This window comes from Mobula hypostoma, chromosome 3, assembly GCF_963921235.1.
Source record: "Mobula hypostoma chromosome 3, sMobHyp1.1, whole genome shotgun sequence".
NCBI classification, from domain to species: Eukaryota; Metazoa; Chordata; class Chondrichthyes; order Myliobatiformes; family Myliobatidae; genus Mobula; species Mobula hypostoma.
In genome coordinates this window covers 156,619,059-156,641,799 of record NC_086099.1, presented here as the reverse complement: position 1 = coordinate 156,641,799, position 22,741 = coordinate 156,619,059, and the positions used below count along the sequence as shown (strand labels likewise).

General features: G+C 40.8%; 1 protein-coding gene across 8 annotated transcripts in view; it reads left to right on the top strand.

Annotated features, from left to right (window-relative positions):
• The window catches only part of cobl (cordon-bleu WH2 repeat protein), a 294,795-nt gene that overhangs the window by 14,807 nt on the left and 257,247 nt on the right, over nt 1–22,741 (top strand). Inside the window, exon 1 of one of the 8 annotated variants that reach the window (XM_063043968.1) lies at nt 7,032–7,087. The exons of 5 other annotated variants lie outside the window; for them this stretch is intronic. The gene's annotated coding sequence lies outside the window, so the exon portion shown is untranslated. Of the gene's footprint in view, nt 1–7,031; nt 7,088–19,605; nt 19,740–22,741 lie in introns of those variants that run through there. 2 more of the 8 variants (XM_063043970.1, XM_063043969.1) reach the window with 2 other exon arrangements.

Sequence of the window (22,741 nt, the reverse complement as noted above, 5' to 3'; positions counted from 1 at the left end):
CTTGCCTTAATATTCTGGATATAAAACATGATTGTCATTCGTTCTTCGTACTTATAAAATGTTATTTTTCCTGGATGAAGAGTATTCTCTGTATTTTCCAATGGCCGCTTTATTAGGCATACCTGTACACCTGTTTGTTAATGCAAATATCTAATCAGCCAATCATGTGGTAGAAATTCAATGTATAAAAGCATGCAGACATGGTCAAGAGGTTCAATTGTTGTTCAGACCAAACATCTGAATGGGAAAGAAATGTGATCTAGGTGAATGATTATTTCATAAACAAATGATCTTTTGGGATTTTCACACACAACACTTTCTAGAGTTTACAGAGGATAGTGTAAAAAAAAATCCAGTGAACGGTAATCCTGTGGGTAAAAATGCCTTGTTAAAGAGAGGTGTCATAGGAAATTGATCAAGCTGACAGAAAGGTGACAGTAATTTAAATAGCCATGTATTACAACAGTGTGTGCAGAAGAGCATTTCTGAACACACAATGTATTGAATCATTCACATTCCTCCTCGATAGGCTACTGCAACAGAAGACCACGAGCATAGGCTCAGTGGCTACTTTATTAGGTACAGGACATGCCTAGTAAAGTGGCCACTGTTTATTTCTTTTATCCTTTTTGCTGAGAGTCGTATCCTCTAAAATGTAATGATCTTGCTTCCACTTCCTTTCCCGTAGCAATGTATAATTACTTCCATATTAAAGTCCTGGACTTCACCTTTCATCCCTGAAATGCACACGCCTTTGAAAAAGTGTTTCTTATTATTTTAGTCAGTAAATTTGTTGTTAACTGTGTAAGATAGGTGCATAAAAGGGAGAAAGGTCATGTTGGTTCCCTTCAATATTCTATTTTCTAATGTCTACATGTTTCAGCCTTTTCAAAAGTAGACTGTTATCTTTTGTATTATTCAGTCCACTGCCTTTGTTTAATCCTACAAAAAGTAGTGGATATGGCCCATTCCATCAAAGGTGAAGCCCACCCCACCATTGAGAATTGTCGCAGGAAAACACCATCCATCATCAAGAACCCTACTACCCAGGTCATGCAGTCTTCTCTCTGATGCCATCAGGAAGTAGGTATAGGAGTTTCAGAATCGACACCACCAGATTCAGGAACAGTTATTACTCCTCAACCATCAGGCTCTTCACTCAACTCCACCTGCTCCATCATTAAAGTATTCTCACAACCTACAGACTCACTTTCAAGGATCTTCATCTTATGTTTTCTCTATTTATTGCGCATTTATTAACTTTTTTTTTCTTTTGTATTTGCACAGTTTGTTGCCTTGTGCACACTGGTTGTCCTTCCTGTTGGGTGCTGTCTTTTGCTGATTCTAACATGGTTATTGGATTTATTGAGTATGCCTTTGAGAAACCAAATCACAGGGTTCTATATAGTGACGTAGTTGTACTTTGCCAATAAATTTCCTTTGAACTTAGAACTTTAAATCTTAACTAATAGGTTATTTTTTCTTTTGCTGAAGCAAACAGCATCAAAACATTGCAAAGGGCTCTTTTGCCCTCTAAATCCTTGCTGCCAATTGAATATTTGTCTACACTGTATTTTCCAGCAACCTTTCGACTGCTCAATGCTGAGGGCCTTCATATAGATACTTAAAGCTATGACAGTATTTGTTCGCACCCCTACTGATAATGGTTTGAGACTTCAGAATCAGAATCAGGTTTATTATCACTGGCATGTGATGCGAAATTTGTTAACTTAGCAGCAGCAGTTCAATGCAATACATAATCTCGCAGAGAGAGGAAAAAAAAATAATAAATCAAATAAAACATAATAAATAAACAAGTAAATCAATTAAGTATATTGAATAGATTTTAAAAAAATGTGCTAAAACAAATACTGTATATTAAAAAAAGTGAGGTAGTGTCCAAAGCTTCAATGTCCATTTAGGAATCGGATGGCAGAGAGGAAGAAGCTGTTCTTGAATCGCTGAGTGTGTGCCTTCAGGCGTCTATACCTCCTACCTGATGGTAACAGTGAGAAAAGGGCATGCCCTGGATGCTGGAGGTCCTTAATAATGGACACTGCCTTTCTGAGACACTGCTCCCTAAAGATGTCCTGCGTACTTTGTAGGCTAGTGCCCAAGATGGAGCTGACTAGATTTATAACCTTCTGCAGCTTCTTTTGGTCCTGTGCAGTAGCCCCTCCATACCAGACAGTGATGCAGCCTTTCAGCCTGCTCTCCATGGTACATCTATAGAAGTTTTTGAGTGTATTTGTTGACATAGAACATAGAACATAGAAAACCTACAGCACAATACAGGCCCGCAGAGTTGTGCCGAACATGTCCTTACCTTAGAAATTACTAGGCTTACCTATAGCCCCCTATTTTACTAAGCTCCATGTACCTATCCAAAAGTCTCTTAAAAGACCCTATTGTATCCACCTCCACCACCCCTGCCGGCAGCCCATTCCACACACTCACCACTCTCTGAGTAAAAAACTTACCCCTGACATCTCCTCTGTACCTATTCCCCAGCACCTTAAACCTGTGTCCTCTTGTGGCAACCATTTCAGCCCTGGGAAAAAGCCTCTGACTATCCACACGATCAATGCCTCTCATCATCTTATACACCTGTATCAGGTCACCTCTCATCCTCCGTTGCTCCAAGGAGAAAAGACCAAATTCGCTCAACCTGTTTTCATAAGGCATGCTCCCCAATCCAGGCAACATCCTTGTAAATCTCCTCTGCACCCTTTCTATGGCTTCCACATCCTTCCTGTAGTGAGGCGACCAGAATTGAGCACAGTACTCCAAGTGTGGTCTGACCATTGTCCTATATAGCTGCAACATTACCTCTCGGCTCCTAAGTTGAATTCCACGATTGATGAAGGCCAATACACCGTACGCCTTCTTAACCACAGAATCAACCTGCGCAGCTGCTTTGAGTGTCCTATGGACTCGGACCCCAAGATCCCTGTGATCCTCCACGCTGCCAAGTCTCTTCAAACTTCTAATAAAGTATAACCGCTTTCATGCCATCTGCAGCTTAATGTGAAAAAGACTAAGGAGCTGGTGGTAGACCTAAGGAGAGCTAATGCACCGGTGACCCCTATTTCCATCCAGGGGGTTAGTGTGGACATGGTGGAGAATTACAAATACCTGGGGATACGAATTGACAATAAACTGGACTGGTCAAAGAACACTGAGGCTGTCTACAAGAAGGGTCAGAGTCGTCTCTATTTCCTGAGGAGACTGATGTCCTTTAACATCTGCTGGACGATGCTGAGGATGTTCCACGAGTCTGTGGTGGCCAGTGTGATCATGTTTGCTGTTGTGTGCGGGGCAGCAGGCTGAGGGTAGCAGACACCAACAGAATCAACAAACTCATTCGTAAGGCCAGTGATGTTGTGGGGATGGAACTGGACTCTCTGATGGTGGTATCTGAAAAGAGGATGCTGTCCAAGTTGCATGCCATCTTGGACAATGTCTCCCATCCAACTGCATAATGTACTGGTTGGGCACAGGAGTACATTCAGCCAGAGACTCATTCCACCGAGATGCAGCACAGAGCGTCATAGGAAGTCATTCCTGCCTGTGGCCATCAAACTTTACAACTCCTCCTTTGGAGGGTCAGACACCCTGAGACAATAGGTTGGTCCTGGACTTATTTCCTGGCATAATTTACATATTACCATTTAACTATTTATGGTTTTATTACTATTTAATTATTTATGGTGCAACTGTAACAAAAACCAATTTCCCCCGGGATCAATGAAGTATGACTATGACTATGACTATTTATGACTACATCAATATGTTGGGACCAGGTTAGATCCTCAGAGATCTTGATACCCAGGAACTTGAAGCTGCTCACTCTCTCCACTTCTGATCCCTCTATGAGGATTGGTATGTGTTCCTTCCTCTTACCCTTCCTGAAGTCCATAATCAGCTCTCTCGTCTTACTGACGTTGAGTGCCAGGTTGTTACTGCAGCACCACTCCACTAGTTGGCATATCTCACTCCTTTATGCCTTCTCGTCACCACCTGAGATTCTACCAACAATGGTTGTATTGTTAGCAAGTTTGTAGATGGTACTTAAGCTTTGCCTAGCCACAGAGTCATGTGTATACAGAGAATAGAGCAGTGGGCTAAGCACACACCCCCGAGGTGCACTAGTATTAATCGCCAGCGAGGAGGATATGTTATCACCAATCTGTACAGACTGTGGTCTTCCGGTTAGGAAGTCGAGGATCCAATTGCAGAGGGAGATACAGAGGCCCAGGTCTTTTTTCTGGGTGAAAAACAATTCTACTTTCTCAATTGCCCCCTAATTCTCCTACCATTTAAACATTTGCTCTCTAGTGAAATATCACTACTTAGTTTATTCCCCTACTAAATTATGCCCCTCAATTTTGTATACCTCAATCGGGAACCATTTTAGCCTTATAAAGAAAACAAATCCCAGCCTATTCAATCTCTCTTCATAAATGAAATGTGCTATTCCCAGCAAACTCCCAGTGAATCTCTTTCAAAGGTTCATTTATCAAGGTATGTATGCAGTATACAACTCTGAGATTCTTCTTCTCCGGGGAGCCATGAAACAAAAAAAACCATGGGAGTCAGTTCAAAGAGAAACAGCAACCACACCCCTCCCTTCTGCACAGAAAAAGATAATCAACCTCCCACCAAACCCCCCTCCCCTGCAGAAAATGCAACAAGAACATTGGCCCTCAAACACCCCTTCCCTGGCAAGAAACACAACAAGAACATCGACTACCAAATCCTCCTCACCTGCACAAAAATTAACAAATACTCAACAAAAATATTGACCCCCAATCCCTCTCCCCGCACAAAAGCACAACAAGAACATCGACCACTGAACAAACCCGCCCCTTGCACAAAAAACAACAAGAAAGCTCAAAATATAAAAACCATAGGAGTGAAAAAGTCCATAGTCCAAATCTATAAATGCAGAACCTCGGTACCAACTTCTGACATAATCGAAAGAGACACCACTCAAGTGCAGAGGCCCATCCTCCAGGCACAGCGACTGGCCACACAGGCTTCTTCTCCGGCAGCAGAGTGACCAAAAAGCAGGTGGGTCGGTGCTGAATCCAAACTCGTCCTCTGCATTGGCCTCGATGTTTCAATCTTCCTTGTTGCTTTAATCAGCGAATGATGGAGGCGAATGATGATTGGTGAAATGGAGACGAACATTGGCTCACGCCTTGTCTCGTAGTTTGTTCATCCTGAGGTTGGCACTAGCTTTCTGGAATCTTCTCAGAGACAGCAAAGCACTGAATCATTCAATAGATCTCCAGACTGTAAATCACAGGCTCCAACAGTTCCAGAAACAGATTTAAGATGAAGAATTGATGTAAAAGAAGTGAAATAAACAGTTTTGTGGTCGATCCAAAAGAAGTTGACCAAGGGAGCGTTGTGTGTAGGTGCCATCTACTTTTACAATTTCATTCATTTTTTCATGTGGCTACCAGAATTATGCTACCAGAATTTTCAGCTGTGGCCTAATCAATATTTTAAATAATTGTATCATGATATCCCTACTTTCATACCTAATAAAGGCAAGTATCCAGTCTGCTGCCTTAACCATCTCATCCACTTGTTGTTTGCTTTCCAGGACCCTTGGACATGTACTTCATGTCCCTCTGATTTTTGTACTTCTGAGCGCCCTACCATTCATTGTGTATGGCCTTCCAAGTGCATCACCTTGCACTTACGAGGATTTAATTTTATTTGCTATTTTTCTGTCCATTTTACAAATCGACCAATATTATCCTGCAATCTAAGACTGTCCTCACTGGCAACAGAACCAATTTTTATGTCATCTTTAAACTTACTAATCATACCTTCTACATTCATAGCATTAATGTATATGACAAACAAGGATCTTAGCAGCAACGCCTGTGGTACACCACTATTCACAGTCTTCCAATTATAAAAACAATACTTGAGATACATCATGGCCCCCTACCACCACACTAGTTGTAGGTCCAAAAGCTGTGGATCCCATGTACTCTAACATTTAAACCTATTTCCCATGTAGGACTTTGTCAAATACTGAAATCCATGTAGACTACATGAGTTAGATTATCCTCATTAGCACACTATCACTACTTAAAAATCAGTTAACGTAGGCAGTATTTCCCATCAACAAGCCATGCTGACTATCCCTGTCTCTCAAAGTGCAGATTTCCCATGATAATTTGTTCAAGAATTTTGCCTATTTTGAATCCAATTATGTTTTTCTCCATAGTGATTATAGATGGAAAATAGTCATTTAAAATCTTACCTACGTCCTCCTCATTTGATTCATTTTATTGGTTTTCTTTTTGATAAGAACTTGGATGAGCACTTGATGAGCCATGAAATACAAAGCCATAGACATTGCTCAGTGTTATACAGAGGGGTCTGTTGAAATTGTTCTTGCACTTGAAGATCACATTGGTTATGGGACTGTACAAAAACAGTGTTAGGGTGACACACAAAGTTGTACTAACGCCATCACCATTTCTTGTCTGTTTTACTTTATCCTCTTGTTAAAGAAACACATAACCATTGGTTTTAAAAATTACATTAACCTTGACCCTGTTACTTAAGCTTTAGAGTGAAGTTGAGCTTTTTTTTAAAAGGCATTAAGAGGTGGTAAAAGAGGCGCACTGAATAAACTTAATGTTGATCTGAAAGTGACAGCTTTTTTGATTATGTGCTTAAACTGAATATGGGAAGAATAAATTAAATTTAAGTCATTGCTCTGGATTTTTCAATAATATCTTAAATGCTAATGAAAAATTTTGATGGAACTGTGATGTAAAGTATTAATTGTTAGACCATTACAACTGCATAATTTTGTTCAATATATTGGTAGCAAATGCTAGTTAAAAATCTAGTATGCATAATTGCTGCAGAAAAGAATTTTGGTTTCCATTTATTACCTTGTTACAGTGACACAGTGTTGTCATCTTGACTCCATGGAATTAATTATTTACTAAGGTAATAGTTAAATTTTAATCAATGTTCTTCTTCCACTCTGCGTAGGATAGTCCAGTTATATCGTCTGTGTTCGGCCTAGCAGGAATCTGCTAATGTAAAGGTAGGTTTTAAGAGTACAAAAACTTACTTAAGGGTTACTACCAGTGAGCAAAGTGGCAGGAAGTTGAGGCAGCAAATGAGTTGCATGTGAACAAGGCAAGTGGCTCGTTCAATGTAGTAGTTGCGTTCTAAGATCATTTTCTAATGATCTCTGAGTTTCCTTAAGTGAAACAGAGGGTCTGTGTGAGAGTAAAAATACAGATCGTTCTTTTGGTATTTCTGTGCCTCCTTTATCGATGAAAGTTCGTGTCTTTTTTTTACAAAAATGAGAAATTGAAACTGTCTTCTGCAATTAATAGCAAAAATTTCCTTGGTAGATCGGTCGAACAAGATAAAATTTAATAGGATTATTCCACAGAAGCAAGCCTTTATTCGGTTTCAAGAACAAACATTATTTGCATATACTTTTGTACAAGAACTAATTTGAAAGGTTTTATAATAAATAAGTACTCAGAACCTGATCTTTGCACATGACTGAGGCTGAATATTTAACCTTGGCATTGCATCAGAAACTAATTAGACATATTGAATTGATCTGTTGTCTTATGACCTTAGGATCTTAAATTCGCTTCTTTGTGTGAAATTTGAAAAAGTCACTATTTTTAAGTATGTAGATCATGCTTTGATGATGCCTTTTTAAGTATGGATGACAGGTACTAAAATTCGAGTTTGTTTTAAATATTGCCTATGAGTTGAGGGGTGAGGTCTTCTTCTTGGATCCATGACCAAGGCAACTATCATGCACATTCTTTCCTCTGCAGCAAGTGACAGGAATGACTTGTGTCCCTAGTGATGTCTGGCTGCTGGCCATTTTTGCTTTGCCACTATGTTTTGACAAGAAAGAGGTGGGTACCAGGACAGGTAGCCTGAGCATGAATTCCTTCCAACCTATACACTGCACATGACTGGCTGGTTTGTAGTCTTCCTTGATATTGCCACAATTACTTTTTCCTACTGTTCAGCACCTGTGACTCAGTTAAGTTCTGCATATGATCATCAATATTTGAAACTGGGCATCATGTCTAACTGTAAAATGCAAAAGAATAAAGATGTTAGAAATAAAATACTGGAGGCAGTCACCAGATCAGGCATCATCTGTGAAGTGTGCACAATGAGAAATTTGTAAGAAATATAGTTAGAGCACTACAGTAGTAGTGTGTAATTTTGAGTGCCTCACTGTCGAAATAGCATGAAAGTCACTGGAAGATTACAATATGCATTTAATAGGACCACTAAGAGATGAAACCTAATACACTGCAATTGAGAATTGAGGAATTAAAATACAGTAGAAAAAATATTTTTTCTGGGTGTAACTGCTGATTTAAAAAGAAAATAGTACTCTTTAACCTGGAATCCACAGATTAGCTCAGCAGATTGATGGATGAGAGAGTGATATTGGATTGATGGGGCAGATCGGATGTGTGAATTTGGGTGAGTGAACAGGCTCAGGAAAGAGGGATAGGGTTGGGGTTGCGTTTGAGGGATGATGAGAGCCCTGCATAAGAGTTTTATAATACTCAACTAACGTTAAGTGAATCTGCAAGAGTATGATTTCTCATACTATTTCAAGCTGGCTTTGTAGGTGTTGTGCAAGCCTTGTTCTTCATGAGTGATTGCATGCACAGATTTAACTTGTAGAATTGGCATACAGTATATGTTGCACAGTTTTGGATGTCAATATGCATATCTGGGATCCTCTACATGTCAGCTACCTTGTGTGCCTGCACTGAAAATCCGTCTTCCTGCAACTCCATTTCAGTCTTCTTTAATTTTGCATTGAAATTGGATCACTTAGCACAGAAAACATGGCAATGTGTGAACATGGGTTTAACTGCACGTTCTTGGAAATGCTTAGTTTGTGAATATGAAAAGTAAGACTTGGACTTGGTAGGCTGAAGGTGCCTATTTCCGTAGCGTATATCTTAAGGATTGGCTTATTAGTATTACCTTATCCTATCAACACACATAAAAGTTGCTGGTGAACGCAGCAGGCCAGGCAGCATCTCTAGGAAGAGGTACAGTTGACGTTTCGGGCGAGACCCTTCGTCCTAGAGATGCTGCTTGGCCTGCTGTGTTCACCAGCAACTTTGATGTGGGTTGCTTGAATTTCCAGCATCTGCAGATTTCCTCGTGTTTACCTTATCCTATGATGTGCTTAGTGCATTGCCCTAATAGTTTTTCATTTCAAAATTATATAAAAGTTGTTTTAAGCATTACACCAATGAAGTATGGTGTGAGGCAGCTCTGAGCAAAGTACAAAGTAAATTTATTATCAAACTACATATATGTTACCATATACTATCTTGTGATTCATGGGAATTCATGTTGAATAACAATTAAACTTTAACTTGAACTTATGAGTGAAAAGCTCTGCCCTAGGTAACACATTAATCTTCTTCAAACTAATTCCAATGCCATCATGTCCTTTCTATAGTGTGGCAACCAGAAGTGTGCACTTCGCTCTGACTGTGGGCTCTCAAATGTTTACTTAAGTTTAGTAATGTAGTGAAAGCAAGTATCATATGTTTCTGTGCCACTTTATCTACCTGTGCTGTTACCTTGTATGCTAACGTTCCTCTGTTTCTCAATACACCTCAAAGCTCTCCCTGTCACTGTGTATGTCTTAACCCAATTAATGCTCCCAAAGTGTTCGTCTTGCACATATCAGGATTGAAATCTATCTACCATTGTTCTGCCTGTCTTGTCAATTGATCAGTATTGTGCTGTGGCCTTAGAATATCTTTTTTAGTATCAACAGCATGACCAATTCTTATATCATTGGCAGGCTTACTAATCATAACTTCTATGTTTGTGTTGAATTATTACTGCTCAGAATATTCCTCCAGCCAAGGCGTGGAAAGTCAGGGAACCTCTGCCTCTCATCATGACTGGATTAATTTCTGTTTATCTCATTATAGAAAGGATGACAAAGCTTTGGAGAGGGTGGGCGGATTCAAGGGCATGTACTATAAAAAGAGGTTGGACAAACTTGGGCAGTTCTCTCTGGAGCAGTGTGGAGATTACAAGAGTCATGGGTAGAGTAGATAGCCGGTATTGTTCTTCCATCTTTGAAATGTCTGATACTAGAGGGCATGAATTTAAGATGAGAGGGGATAGGTTCAAAGGAGATGTGTGGGCAAGTTTTTGTTTTGTGCAGATTGTGCGGTGCCTGGAATGTACTGCCAGGTCTGGTAATGTAGGCAAGTGCTATGGAGGTGTTCAGGAAGCTCTAAGATGTTGAATGTGCAGAGAATGGGTAGATATGGACATTGTTGGCAGACAGAACTAGTTTGGTAAGGCATTTAATTACTAATTTATTTAATAATAGCCCGTTGCTTTGCTGTACTGTTCTATGTTCTAATTTTCCATATTTTAAGTTCAGAATGTCTATTTGGTATTTCCTAGCATTTATACTCAGCATTACATCAAGCAAATGTAGGTTTTGCTGCAGAGAGCCTTACTGTTCATCTCAAGCTAACCATTTCTTTGAACAAGAATAATGTAGGCCTTGTGTCAGAGGTTTTGAAGCATGCTTAGAAGTCTGCGAGGGACTGTGATGAATTAATATTAACTTTGGAAAATATTTGTACTATTGATCTTGGCATGCTTAAAGTGGTAAGTTCATATTTTTTCCCGAAGGTTTTCCACTGCTTCTCTCATGCTGAAGGGGTGATTCATGCTGAAGTGAAGTTTGTTATGCTTTGGTGCCCTAGTGATTATTCCTTGATAATGATGGTGATCATCAGAAAAATGGAAACAAAAACAGAAGACCATAGATGCTGAAAATCTAAGCTAAAACCAGAAATTGCTGCAATCACTCAACAGGTTAGGCCACATCAGTGGGAGAGAAATAGTTAATTTTTCAGGTTAAAGAACTGGGAAGAGAAAAAAGAAGCTTGTTTACGTGCCAGGAGGATGGGGTGCAAGTGTCACTTAAGAGTAAAATTATTGTGGTAAGCTGTAGACTGGTCAATGAATGAATGGGGATAGTTATAGAGTGGGAAAATAGACAAAGTAATGTAGGAGTTACAAAATGCAGAGCAATAAGCTCAGGTTGAGTATGTCCCTCACTTCCTGAAAGGAAAAAGAACAAACACGTTGAAGCAATATAATAGATGGATGACTGATGAGGACTGAGAAATCAAGTTTCCTGATGTTATAGAATACTGAGTACATTTTGAGTACATTATGCTGCATTGTGCCTAGATGGAAGATAAGTTGCCATTCCTCAAACTTGTTCTGGGCTTCTCTTAATGGGAGGAGCTACAGACCAATAGATCAGTAAACACAAAATACTCTGCAGATGCTGGGGTCAAAGCAACACTCACAACACGCTGGAGGAACTCAGCAGGTCGTGCAGCATCCGTGGAAACGTTGACCGATCTTTTCCACGGATGCTGCCCGACCTGCTGAGTTCCTCCAGTGTGTTGTGACGAATAGATCACAGTGTGATGGAGAACTTGAGTAGTAGGCAACAGGAAGTTCAGGGTCACTCTGTGAACTGAACATCAGAAAGATGTTTGAGTATTGGAAACTATTGGAGAGGAAACTTCGACTCACTTGGCTGTGTATACGATCTCTATTTCTGTTTACATTTGTTATGAAGGATCTAAAATGGCTGAAACTTTCTGCAGAATAGCTTGCAGGCATGCTGGCTGATTGTCAGTTCATTAAACTCATTCTTACCTGATCTATGTTTTCTGATGCAAACCTCCTCAGGTAAATTGACTAAGCTGTTCCATGACGCTTTCTAGAAGCCGTGACTGCTGTTAATAGCAAGGACTCTCATTACTTTGATGGTTGGTTAAGCTATGCACCTTGTTTGCTGATGGTAAAATGGCCTGAATATTTGTACATTTATCTGATATTGATAGATAGTTAAAATACTGTCAAATCTCTAAAAAAAACTTCTAAAAATTGAATCAATTGTTTAAAAACATTTGAACAAATAAAAGTTTGAGTTAATTAAATCAGTTAGCTTCTACTCGCCCTTCTCCTTTGCAGCTTTCCTAACATTCATGCGAGTGGTCTCTGAACAGTGGTCTAATTTCTCCAGCAGCAGCAGAGCAGTGATAGCAGTTTGCTGGTGTAGTCCAATGTAAAGGTTCAATCAGAAATTTCTTAGAGGAAGACCCAGAGTTTCACAGTTACATGGGAGCTTAGTTATAGAATTAAGTTGCTGCAGTTCCATGATGTAGTTCCATGTGGAAGATTCAGTCTGTAGGTTTGTAGTGCAAATTACACCTGATCTCACATTGAGAATATATTGACAGTTTGCAAAATTGCTCAAGTGAGCAGTGTAGATACGCAAGAAAAAAGAAAGAAATGGATTTCACTGCTGATCAAACTTGGAGACTGAAGGGTTTTGCATCATGATATGGTATTTGGAGAGTTAAAGCAATGAGGCTTGTTCCACAGGAGATCTAAGCCCTTCTCTGTTCAGAATAAAAGTTCCCGTTTTGAATCTGAACTGAGAAATTGAAGTTAGAATTTTAAAAAAATTTCCAACAGTAATTAAATCCTAAAAGAATAATAGTTGATGTTTCACAATTGTTTGCTAGTAATTGGAACTGCAGTAGAAAATCACATACAGGTGTATGTAAAATGGGGTGGTATGTAAGTAGGTAGGTATTTATTGATTGATTTATTTAGAGCATGGAATAGGCAGTTCTGGACCTTTGAACTGCCTCACCCAGCAACACATGATTTGACCCTAGCTTAGTCATGGGACAATTTACAATGACCAATTTACTTACTTTGGAATGGGGGAGCAAACTGGAGTAGCTGGAGATAAAGCACGCATTCCATGGGGAGGATGTACAGACTTCTTACAGATGATGCTGGAATTGAACCTCAAACTCCAAAGCCCCGAGCTTCAATAGCGTCATTCTAACCGCTACACTACTGTGGCATCCTTGTCTAGTGTAGCGACTGAATAGAATGTCATGAGTTTTCACAATTGAGAAAATTTAAGATCAATGTACTTCCGAGTATATACAATGAAATAATAAACTGAAAAATCAGAAATGTTTATTTTTGGAAGAAAGGTGCATGTAGGATTACATAATTACTACATAATTCATAATTATTATTAAACACAGTTTTTATTTATTGAGCTTGGTCTACAACTCTTTGAACTGGTCTGCAATTTTACATTGATGAAAGATAGCACTTGACTGATATAAAAATAAGTGGAACAAATTTTGACAAGTGGAGTATAATGTGTGGGGAAAGTGCAGCCTTCCTTTTGCAAGAAAGATCAGAAAAATACAGCATTAATTAAACGAAAAAATTTTGTTCCTGTGTTCAAGATGGGCAGCAGGGATAAGCTGGGAAACTGCATGCCAGTGAGCCTTGCCCAGTATGTGGGAAACTATAAAGGAATTTGTGGGGATGTTAATTTATGATTATTTGGAAAGTCAGGAAATGATTAGGGTGAGCCAGCATGGTTTTATGTATGAGAAATTTTGCATCAAAACAGTTTTGAGAAAAATGGTAAGAAAATTGATGAAGCAAAGGTGGTGGATGTAGTATACTGTACATGGATTCCAGCAAACCTCTTGGCACAATCCTGCATGGTAAGCTGATCAGGAAAGTTAAGGCACATGACGTTCAATGTACAAACATATTTTGGCAAACTAGATCAAATACTTGGGGCAGGGGCAGGTGATGGAAGGTTGTTTCCCTGACTGGAAGTCTGTTAGCAATGGCGTACTGCAAAAATCAGTGTCATCTGGATGAAAATATCTGTAGCCTTATTAGAAATTTTGTTGGTGATGCAGATGTTGGTGGATTTATTGATAGGGAGGATGATTGAGGATGCAGAGAGACATAGATCAGCTAGAAAGCTGGGAGTAGTGGTGGGAAAGGGAATTTAATCAATAAGTGTGAGGTAATGTATTTGAGTCATCTAATATTATACAGCCATTCAGTAAATGGTAGGACTTTAGAAATGTTGATGACAGAGTGAGTTTGGGGTGCAAGTTTGTAGCACTGTGAAAATGACAACGGCTGTTTAGTGTGATGAAGGTGTTAATGGCTCACTTCATAAGGCAGGGTTATTGAGAAGAGGGACTAAACAGGTTGTAGCTATGCAAGACATTGATCAGATGGAGTACCTGGTAAGGCTCTGAATACCTGTGCCAACCAACTAGCGGGAGTATTCAATGACATTTTCAACCTCTTACTGCTACGGGCAGAAGCTCCCACTTGCTTCAAAAAGGTAACAATTATACCAGTGCCAAAGAAGAATAATGTGGGCTGCCTTAACGACTATTGCCCAGTAGCACTCACATCAACAGTGATGAAATGCTTTGGGAGGTTGGTTATCACTAGTCTGAACTCCTGCCTCAGCAAGGACCTGGACCCATTGCAGTTTACCCGTCACCACAATAGGTCAATGGCAGACTCAATCTTCATGGCTCTTCAGCCGGCTTTAGACCACCTTGACAACACAAACATTTATGTCAGGATTCTGTTCATCGACTATAGCTCAGCATTTAATACCATCATTTTCACAATCCTGATTGAGAAGTCGCAGAACCTGGGCCTCTATAACTGGATCCTCAACTTCCTAACTGGAAGACCATAGTCTGTGTTGATTGGTGATAACATATCCTCTTTGCTGACCATCAATACTGGTGCACCTCAGGGGTATGTACTTAGCCCACTGCTTTACTCTCTGTATACACATGACTGTGTGGGTAGGCATAGCTCAAATACCATCTACAAATTTACTGCCGATACAGCCCTTGTTGTTGGAATCTCAGGTGGTGACGAGAGGGCATACAGGAGTGAGATATGCCAACTAGTGGAGTGATGCTGCAGCAACAACCTGGCACTCAACATCAGTGAGATGAAAGAGCTGATTATGGACTTCAGGAAGGGTAAGACGAAGGAGCACATACCAATCCTCATAGAGGGATCAGAAATGGAGAGAGTGAGCAGCTTCAAGTTCCTGGGTGTCAAGATCTCTGAGGATCTAACCTGGTCCCAACGTATTGATGCAGTCATAAAGAAGGCAAGAAAGCGGGTATACTTTATTATGAGTTTGAAGAGATTTGATCGTGCTAGATATAGTGAAGATGGGATTCATTAGGATGTTACCTGAAATACCAGGCTTCACTTACAAGGAAAAACTAGATAGACTGGAATTGTTCTCTCTGGAGTGCAAAGGATAGAAGAGTCTAAAATTTGAGGACAAAGGCTTAAGGTGTGAGGTGGAAATGATTATTGTAAATAATTTTGGTCCCTCATTTGAGGAAAGACATTATTCAAAGTCAAAGTGCATTTATTACTGAAGTATGAATACAATATACAACCTTGAGATTCATTTTCTTGCAGGCAGCCACTAAACAAAGAAACACAGTAGAATTCACAAAAAAAACCCACACTACAAAGACAGTCAAACATCTAACATGTGAAAAAGAAATTATGCAAACAACAAAAAAAGCAAACATACAGTACACAGAAAATGAACTGCAGAGTCCCCGAAAGTATGTCCACAGCCACAAAGTCACTTCAGTGCTGCAGCTGGTCGAAAGGCTACAGGATACAGCTGCAGAGTCAATTTAGCGTTGAGGTGAGTAAAGCCTCACAGAGTAGTGACCAAAACACCAGTTTGTCCTCCCCCCTCAGCCTCGATGTCTTAATCTTTTTAATCTGGCTCGACACTTAAATTGCTCAAACATTGGTTCATTTTCCACTCTGGGATCTGGGCCCTGCTGCTACATTCTGGTTTGGAGATTTAGTCTGGCCCCAAGTCCACTCCAGCAATGGCCGCTGTGGCCGTACCTGCATTCTCGTGAGTCCAGTTCGCCGAATCCTCAATTACAGACCCTAGTCTGAACAGATTGCCAACAATCACCATTAGCACATGTGCAGCAAAACGCTGTGTACCTAGACCCCTGATCTACTTACTTTATATCTATGATTACATGGCTAAGTACAGCTCTAATGCATATTTAAGTTTACTGATGACGCCATTGTTGTTGGCTGAATGAACTGGCATATAGGAGGGAGATTGAAAATCTGGTTGAGTGGTGCCACAGCGCAACTTCTCACTTAATGTCAGCAAAACTAAAGAGCTGATTATCAGCTACGGAAGGAAGTAGCCAGAGGTTTGTGATCTGGTCCTTATTAGAGGATCTGAGGTGAAGATGGTCTTTAACAGAAGGCAACTAAAAAAGTCATAAAGAAGGTAAGGATGGAATGCAAAAGTAAGCTAACCAATAATATTAAAGAAGGTACCAAAAGGTTCTTGAGATACGTAACGTGGAAAAGAGAGGCAAGAATGGATTTCAGATTGCTGGAAAACGATGCTAGAGAGGGAGTAATTGGGGACAAGGAAATGGCAGATGAACTGAGTAAGTATTTTCCATCAGTCTTCACTGTGAAAGACACGAGTAGCATGGAAGGTCCAGGTGTCAGTGGTCATGAAGTGTGTGAAGTTACCATTACTAGAGAGAAGGTGCTTGGGAAACTGAAAGGTCTGAAGGACTATTGCCGGGTAGCATCCACACCTATAGCGATGAAATGCTTTGAGAGATTCGTCATGACTAGACTGAACTCCTGGCTCAGCAAGGACCTGGACCCATTGCGATTTGCCTATCGCCACAATAGGTCAATGACAGATGCAATCTCAATGGCTCTTCAAATGGTTTTAGACCACCTGGACAACACAAACACCTATGTCAGGATGCTGTTCATCGACTACAGCTCAGCATTCAACAACATCATCCCTCAATCCTGATTGAGAAATTGCAGAACCTGGGCCTCTGCACCTCCCTCTGCAATTGGATCCTTGACTTCCTAAACGGAAGACCAGGATCTGTATGGATCGGTGATAATATCTCCTCCTGGCTGACGATCAACACTGGTGCACCTCAGGAGTGTGTGCTTAGCCCACTGCTCTACTCTCTCTATACTCTTGACTGTGTGGCTAGGCATAGCTCAAATACCATCTATAAATACCATCTATAAATTTGCTGATGATACAACCATTGTTGGTAGAGTCTTGGAGATGAGAGGGCTTACGGGAGTGAGATATGCCAACTAGTGGAGTGGTGTCACAGCAACAACCTTGCACTCAACGCCAGTAAGACGAAAGAGCTGATTGTGGACTTCAGGAAGGGTAAAATAAAGGAACACATGCCAATGCTCATAGAGGGATCAGAAGTGGAGAGGGTGAGCAGTTTCAAGTTCCTGGGTGTTAAGATCTCTGAGGATATAACCTGGTCCCAACATATCGATGTAGTTATAAAGAAGACAAGACAGCAACTATACTTCATTTGGAGTTTGAAGAGATTTGGCATATCAACAAATATACTCAAAAACTTCTATAGATGTACCGTGGAGAGCATTTTGACAGGTTGCATCACTGTCTGGTATGGAGGGGCTACTGCACAGGACCGAAAGAAGCTGCAGAGGCTTGTAAATTTAGTTGGCTCCATCTTGGGTACTAGCCTACAAAGCACCCAGGACATCTTCAAGGAGCGGTGTCTCAGAAAGGCAGCGTCCATTGTTAAGGACTTCCAGCACCCAGGGCATGCCCTTTTCTCATTGTTACCATCAGGTGGGAGGTACAGAAGCCTGAAGGCACACACTCAGCAATTCAGGAACAGCTTTTTCCCCTCTGCCGTCCAATTCCTAAATGGACATTAAACCAAGAACACTACCTCACTCTTTAAATATATATTATTTCTGGTTTTTTGCACAATTTTAAATCTATTTAATATACGTATACTGTACTGTAATTGATTTATTTATTTATTATTATTTTTTTTTCTCTTCTTCTATATTATGTATTGCATTGAACTGCTGCTGCTAAGTTAACGAATTTCATGACACCTGCCAGTGATAATAAACCTGATTCTGATTCTGAACCTGATTGACAAGTCACCTGGACTGGATGGTGTACACCCCAGGGTTCTGAAGGAGGTGGCTGAAGAGATTGTGGAGGGATCGGTAATGATCTTTTAAGAATCACTAGATTCTGGAATCATTCCAGAAGACTGGTAAATTGCCAGTGTCACTCCACTCTTCAAGAAGGAAGAGAGGCAGAAGAGAGGAAACTATATGCCTATTAGTCTGACCTCAGTGCTTGGGAAGATGTTGGAGTCGATTGTTAAGGGTGTCGTTTCAGGGTACTTGGAGGTACAGGGTAAAATAGGCCATAGTCAGCTCAGTTTATTTGCTTGACAAATCTTTTGGAATTCTTTGAAGAAACAACAAGCAGGATAGACAAAGGAGATTCGGTTGATGTTGTGTACTTGGATTTTCAGAAAGCCTTAGACAAGGTGTCACACATGAGGCTGCTTAACAAGCTACAAGCCCATGGCATTATAGAAAGATTCTAGCATGGATAAAGCAGTGGCTAATTGGCAGGAGGCAAAGTGTGGGAATAAAGGGAGCCTTTTCTGGTTGGCTGCTGGTGATGAGTGGTGTTCCACAGGCGTCTATGTTGAGTCCGATTCTTTTTACATTATACGTGAATGATTTGGATGATGGTGTTGATAGCCTTGTTGCAAAGTTTGCAGACGATATGAAGATAGATGAAGGGGCAGGTAGTTTTGAGTAAGTAGAGAGACTACAGAAGGATTTAGACAGATTACGAGAATGGCCAAAGAAATGGCAGATGGAATTCCCCTCCCCCATCCCTTGATCTTTCCCCTTACTGGTTTTTCACCTGGCACCTACCAGCCTTCTCCTTCCCACCCTCCCCACTCCTTCTTTATAGGGCCTCTGCCCCCTCCCTCTTCAGTCCTGATGAAGGGGCTCGGCCCAAAACGTTGACTGTTCGTTTCCACGGATGCTGCCCAACCTGCTGGGTTCCTCCAGTGTGTTGTGCATGTGGCAGATAGAATACAGTGTCAGAAAGTATATGGTCATGCTGTTTGGTAGAAGAAATGAAAGAGTTGACTATTTTCTAAATGGTGAGAAAATACAAAAAAACTGAAACACAAAGGGACTTGGGAGTCCTTGTGCAGGGTTCCCTAAAGGGTAATTTGCAGGATGAGTCTGTGGTGAGGAAGGCAAATGCAATGTTAGCATTCATTTCAAGAGCACTAGAATATAAAAGAAAGGATGGAATGTTGAAACTTTTTAAAGCACTGGTGAGGCATCACTTGGAGTATTGTGAGCAGTTTTGGATCCCTTACCTTAGAAAGGATGTGTTAAAACTGGAGAGGGTTCTAAGGAGATTCATGAAAATAATTCCAGGATTGAATGGCTTGTCGTATGAAGAGTGTTTGATGGCTCTGGGCCTGTACTCATTGGAATTCAGAAGAATGAGGGGTAACCTCATTAAAACCTATCGAATGGCCGCAGTGCCGCAGAGAAGATTTAAAAAGCTGGGAGTTTCTTTCAGCGGGAGATTTAATTGTGAGAAGTGCGCAGATGCAGTAGCTGACCATCGCATAAGGCAGCTGAGAAGATTTAAAAAGCGGGGAGTTTCTTTCAACAGGAGATTCGATCGAGAGAAGTGTGCAGACACAGTAGCTCGTCATCGCATAAGGCCGCTGGGAAGGTTCTGGCTTAAAAGGGGGACACTGCCTAGTGGAACAGTTATCAAAGGAGTGGCCATCAGAGTAGCATGAATCAGAGAAGTAGGACTTTGGCTCATCGGAGCTTCGGCCAGGACGGGTCTAGGTGAGGTAAGTTACTTCCATATCTCTTTTTTCCTCTAACTTAAGAATAGTGGGTATGACAGCAAGGCCAGTTTTCTGCTCTGGGTATCAGATGTGGGATATCTGGGAGACATCTGGCCTCCCACCTCCGTCAGCTCATGTTGGACCTTCACCCTCATGATGCCATGGGGTTTCATCATGCCTCTTGACTCATACATATGGTAGATTTCTTGGTGTAAGACGAGATGGGCCAAACAGCCTTTTTCTGAGCTTTGACTCTAGAACTTGGACAGAACCTATGACATTATTCATAGGTTCAAATATATGTAAAAGCTCTGAAAATCAAGTATTGCAGTTGAAGTAATTTATTTACAAAGTTAGGCAAGTGAATCTTCAGTTATGCATGCTGCTCAAAATCTTAAGTGACATATGATCTGGCTCTTTGCCGACATTCACTGCCCCAAATTGTTTGTCCCATAGCTGCACTTACCACTTGTTATTCTGCAGTCTTAATTAACATTGAGGCTTAACTGCAGTGACCACTTCACAAGCGGTGATAAGGCTTGAGGTATGAAGCACCCCCAACCAATTACCGAGAACACTCGGTAGCTCTTTACTGTCTTTTGAAATATCGCTGGTGATCAGTAACATTTCAGAACACATCATTTAATTAAAATAATTAAAACACATTTGAAGAAATATCTGGCAGTTCAAAAATGGGCATCCACAATGTTCTGTGAACCATTAGCAGCAACAGAAATGAGTTTTATTACAATCACAATGTGACCTCCTTGGCCTGGCATGTCCCTTACTCTGATTATCATCAAGCTGGAGCACTAATGCTGATTCTACAAGGAATGCAGAAGAGCAGGTCGAGAGCAACACCAGACACACCTGGTGAAATTGCATCTTAGTATGACTTGTTTGCTGAATGACCAAACCAAAGTGCAATAACTGAAGCTCACTGATCTACAGGATATATCTGATAAAAGCTCTGCAGTCATATCATGCCTAGTCAAGAATGGTGGACAACTGTATATTTCAAAGGAAACTGAATTCCAGTTATATCACCATTAAGCCCAGGAGCAGAATTAGGCCATTTGGCTTATTGAGTGAGTCTGCTCTGCCATTGTATCATGGCTGATTTATTATCCTTCTCAACCCCATCTCCTGCCTTCTCCCCATAACCATTGACACCCCGACTAATCAAAAACCTATCAACCTCTGCTATAAATATATCCATTGACTTGACATCTACAGCAGTCTGTTGCAACGAATTACACAGGTTCACTACACTGGCAAAATAAATGCCTCTTCATCTCTGTTCTAAATGGTCATCTCCCTCTTATGAGTCTGTGCCCTCTGGTCCTTGACTTCCCCATAATTGGAAACATTCTCTATCTTGGCCAACACTCTATCTTGGCCTTTCAAGATTTGATAGATTTCAAAGTTCAAAATACATTTATTATCAAATTATGTATCCATATACAGCCTTGAGGTTCATCTTCTTCAAAGCAGCCAGAAAATGAAAGAAAACAATAGAACTCACTGAGAAGCGCACACCGCAAAGATTGTCAAACACTAATATACAGCAAAAAGAACAAATTGAGCAAACAATAAACAAGTAAACAATACACAGAAATTGAACCACAGAGTTCCTGAAAGTGAGTCCATAGCCATGGAGCTGCTTTAGCATTTCAATGAGAGGTTTTAATAACATGCCCCCTCATTCTTCCAAATTCTGGTGAATACAGGCCCAGTGTCATTGAACACTCATAGTTAACTCTCATTCCTGGAATCATTCTCATGCGCCTCCTCTGGACCCTCTCCAATGCCAGCACATCCTTTCTTTGATAAGGGACCCAAAACAGCTCACAATTCTCCAAGTATGGGTCTGACCAATGCCTTATAAAGACTCAGTATTACGTCCTTGCTTTAATATTCTAGTCTTCTTGAAATGAATGTTAACATTGCATTTTCCTTCTTTATCACTGACTCAACCTGCAAGTTAATCTTCAGGGAATCCTGCACAAGGACTCCCAAGTCCTGTTGCACCTCTGATTTCTAAATTCACTTCCCATTTAGAAATAGTCCTCACCCTTATTCCTTCTACCAAAGTTCAAGACCGTACACTTCTTTTTTTTAATTTTAGATTATGAGGACACTCAGTCGTCATTTATTGTCATTTAGAAATGCATGCATCCATTAAGAAATGATACAATGTTCCTCCAGAGTGATATCACAAAAAAACAGGACAAACCAAAGACTAACACTGACAAGACCACGTAATTATAACCTATTGTTACAGCAGTGCAAAGCAATACCATAATTTGATAAAGAGCAGACCATGGGAACGGTTAAAAAAAGGTCTCAAAGTTCTGATCGACTCCCGGTAGTCCCCGATAGCAGGCGGCAGAAGGGAGAAACTCTCTCTGCCATAAACCTCCAGGCACCGACAACTGTGGATGTATTGGAAGCACCCGACCATAGCTGATTCTGAGTCCGTCCGAAAACTTCTAGCCTCCAACCAGCCCTTCGACACCGAGCACTGAGCACCATCTCTGCCGAGCGCTTTGACCCCGTCCCGGCCGCCGAGCAACAAGCAAAGCCAAGGATTCAGGGCCTTCCCCTCCGGAGATTCTGGATCACACAGTAACAGCGGCAGTAAAAAAGGCATTTCAGAAATTTCTCCAGATGGTCCTCCGTTCTCTCACGTCTGTCTCCATCAAATTAGGATTGTGCATGGCACCCTACTTGACAGATTACAGATATCATTCACCGGAGTGGCCACGCAAGCTGCGTCACGCCGCCATCTTCTCCTCCTCTCTCCTTCCTGACACTATATTACATCTGCCACTTCTTTGCCCATTCTCCCAGTCTGTCATAGTCCTTCTGCAGACACCCTATTTCCTCTAAACCATCTGTCCCCCCACCTATCTTCATATCGTCCGTGAACTTGGTCACAAAGCGAGCAATTCTTTCATCCAAATCATTAACATATAATGTGAAAAGAAGCGGTCCCAACACCA